The sequence below is a fragment of the Rhincodon typus genome, chromosome 9, assembly GCF_021869965.1.
Source record: "Rhincodon typus isolate 14 chromosome 9, sRhiTyp1.1, whole genome shotgun sequence".
Taxonomy (NCBI): domain Eukaryota; kingdom Metazoa; phylum Chordata; class Chondrichthyes; order Orectolobiformes; family Rhincodontidae; genus Rhincodon; species Rhincodon typus.
In genome coordinates this window covers 6,156,561-6,160,511 of record NC_063340.1, presented here as the reverse complement: position 1 = coordinate 6,160,511, position 3,951 = coordinate 6,156,561, and positions in this window count along the sequence as shown.

The following is a 3,951-nucleotide window of genomic DNA, read 5'->3' as shown; positions in this document are numbered from 1 at the left end:
GGTAAGGTGCTGTGTCGTTAGGGGATAGGGTGTTGTGTGGGTAGGGGGTAAGATGTTGTGTGGGTAAGGGGATAAGGTGTTGTGCGGGTAAGGTGCTGTGTCGTTAAGGGGTAAGGTGTGGTGTGGGTAAGGTGCTGTGTGGGTAGGGGGAAAGGTGTTGTGTGGGTAAGGTACCATGTGGGTGGGAGATTGTCAGGTCTGAGGGTGGGCCAAGTGGTGAGGTGGTTGAGTCTTGGTGGGGAGATGTTCCACGGTGGGTGTAATGGTGTTGGGTCCTCAGTGTGGTGGGGAGACAATGCTGGGTCCTACGGTAGAGAGGGGGTTTTCATGCCAGGGTGTAGGAAGGGGAAGTATAAGGGGTCAGGGTGATGTAGTTGGGATGCATGCGGTAAGTTGCAGGAGATGCCAGTTTAATAGTTATTAAGGAGTTAGACCAGGTCTTTTCTAACTTGTCCTGAGTTATGGACCAGACTAGACCCACTCAATATTTTAAGAAGTTAGCCTAGACTCTAATGTTTTCTTATTTTAAAGACAAATATAAAGGGTTATGTTCCAGATGCAATTTGACTGATCAGACTATTCAATGATAAGCAAAACACAATTTATTTAAACACTATGGTTAAAATACAACAAAAGAAAGAACTTAGAAAAGCTTAACTCTGTTGGGAAACTTAACAGAATAAAACATATAGTAACCGTTACTAATTCACTGTTCCAATATAGTAACATCTCATAAACACACCCCTAGGCAAAATGCAGAAAATAAATTTATCTCACAGCTAACTCCAGCAACCCAGAAGGAAAAACATCGAGAAAACTCACAGAGAGTAGCAGCCAGGAGACATTTACTGCAGCTTCCAATCCCTTTGAGACTCCAACAGCAACTGATGCTGAATCTCAAAGCTTAAAAACTAGAAATCCTGGTGTGTGAGAGATGGCCACACCTATCCAGGCTGCTTCTATTGTTCCAACCTTAAGACCTGCCAAGCTGTTTATGGGCCTTCAGTAGCCAGCTTGGCACCTCTGTCATAAAACCTGTCGTCAAAAAATAACCAGGACAAAATACACGTCTTAGAGCCACAGCATTGTCACATTTATCTACTTCAGCAAAACCCTCAGTACTCTCTATTTAAATAGGTATCTTTGCAGGTGCAGAGGGGTTGTCCAGCAGAATCTTCAATTTCCCTGCAGTGTTCTCAGAATCTGCATCACTGGGGATTCCGTGGGGTCCCCGTGCTCGACTCCGATCTGCGCTTCAAAAGCAATTGTCTGGCCATCAGAAAATCCAACTAATGCTGTCTTTATAATGTGAGAGAAATCCATTTTTAGCAGCGTTCTCTATGGAGTCATAGAGGTTTACAGCATGAAAACAGGCCTTTCGGTCCAAGTTGTCCATGCTGCCCAGTTTTCACAATTAGACTAGTCACATTTGCGTGTGTTTGGTCCATATCCCTCCATACCTATTTCATCCATGTACCTGTCTGAGTGTTTCTGAAATGACAAAGTTGTTCTCACTTCCACCACTACCTCTGGCAGCCCACTCCAGTCACTCACCACCTTCTGTGTGAAAAAGTTTCCCCTCTGGACCCTTTTGTATCTCTCCCCTCTCACCTTAAACCTATGCCCTCCAGTTTTAGATTCCCCTACCATGGGGTAAAGCTGTTAGCTATCTACCATATCTAAGCCTCTCATGATTTTATAGACCTCCATAAGGTCACCCCTCAGTCTCCTACGCTCCAGGGAAAAAAATCCCAGCCTATCCAATCTCTCCTTATAACTCAAATCATCCAGTACAGGTACCATCCTAGTAAATATTTGCTGCACTGTTTCTAGTTCAATAATATCCTTTCTAAAGTAGAGTGACCAGAACTGCACACAGTACTCCAAATGTGGCCTCACCAACATCTTGTACAGCTGCAACTGACCGATGAAAGCAATCATGCCGAAAGCATTTTTCAGCATCCTGTCTACCTGTGACTCCACTTCCAAGGAGCTATGAACCTGTACTGCTAAATCTCTTTATAATATGCCCCAGGGCCCCGCAATTGACTGTGTAAGCCCTGCCCTGGTTTGACCTGCCAAAATGCAGCACCTCGCATTTACCTAAATTAAACGCCATCTGCCATTCGTCAGCCCACTGGCCCTACCAACACCCACCACTTCCCTACTTTTCCGTCCCCTGCCCTTTCTCAATTGTCCAGTTTGGTTTATGTTATCTCTTTGCAGTTGACATTGCTTCACGTTTGCCTTCACAATGAACTGTGCCCCTTTCTCCTGTCAGCTTCTGTTCTTCTGTAGTTTGTTATGATCCTCCTCCCATTAGACTCAATGAGAGACAGAATTCTGATCTCCCGGGGGATATTGGGCGAGGGTGGGAAGTGAGTTTAAAACCCAAGGTTAGCCACACTTACATTGCATGACGGAACAGCCTTGGCAGGCTGGGTGGTCGACTCATGTTCCTGTCTCTCATGTTCTTACTCTTTATGCCCTCCCTGTTTGAGGTTAATATTCCTGTTTAGCTCTTGGAAGTGGGCACAGCGAGTTTGAATTTCTGGACCATGTTTTTTCATATATACCATGATATAGTAGGGGGTGTTTGAATTTACCCAATTGTACTGTGTGCAGCTTTGGTTTCCTTGCATATTAAAGGTTATATTAGCCTGGTGTAAATGCCACACCTTTTTATTTTTCATTGTGGGCTGAACTGGGAAAAGGACTATTTTACCAACTATTTTAAAAGCACAAGATTACTTTTTAAACGCAAGTTGCCCGACACACACTGTAAGTTCTGCTTACCCACTGCTATTTGTTCAACCAGTGGGGGCGAGGATGAGCTGGAGTGTATTGGGGCTGGATACAATGGGAGACTTGCCTGTAACAAGGAGCTGATTGGTCACGGAGTTGTTAATGCAAAAGACTTCTGCCTGTCAACAGCTGTATGATTCGCTCCCAGGTAGCTGAACATCTTGTGGACGTGAATGATTAGTCAGAAGCCATTGGACCTCCGGAGAGAAAGGAGCTATCCTCTTCTCTTAAATAAAAATACATCAAGCCTGAAGAAAGCCAGTTTATTTCCAATCACCAGTTGCCATAAGTTGTGGCTATTAACCAATAAGTCAGTGAGTTTATAAGTTGTTAACTGTGTGCCTCTTGCAAGCAAGTGAAAGTCCCTCAGGAAGAGGATTGAGGAGAAGTAGGCAAAAGGATCATCTCAGCACACCATATGGACAGGGATTATTGGACTGTTCCCAGTCTTTTTCTCTGCCCGTAACACCTACTTTTCTTTGTGCCTGTCTGTATGTGTGTGTAAAGGGGAGTTTGATAAGTTGTTTAGAGTTTTAAGTGGCATCATATAACAAAGATTCATAATTGTTTGCCTTTAGCCAGATATAAATAATAATTCTTGTTAAGTACAGAAATGTGGTCTGTGCTTTCTGTCACCCTGGATTTAAAAAACAGATTAATTGAGGAATTTTGCATACTTTACTGAAATCTTTAAACATTTATGACAGCTCCGAGAAAAGTGGGGCTTGATTTGTAGTAAGCCACCCCAGTCAATTGTGACATTAGAAAGATTGCAAGAGGGGTTCACGAGACCGATTCCTAGAATGAGGGGATTGTCATTTTTGGAGAGTTGGAGTCAACCAAGCCAGACCCTGGAGTCTAGAAAAAGGAGAGGAAATCGCATTGAGATATTTACAATTCTAAAAGGACTTGAGAATGGGGAGGCTGAGAAAATGTTCCCCCAAGCTGGGGAATCAATAACACAGTCTCACCAAAGGAAATTGATCATTTTGGAGTGAGATGAGGTGAAATTTCTTTGCTCAGAGGGTTTGGAATCTGCAACTTTAGAGAGCTGCAGAGGCTCAGCCATTGTCTTGAATACTTTCAGAGGCAGTGTGATTTGTTTGGGAGTTAAGGGATCCAGAGGTAGTCTGGGCAAGAATGGGA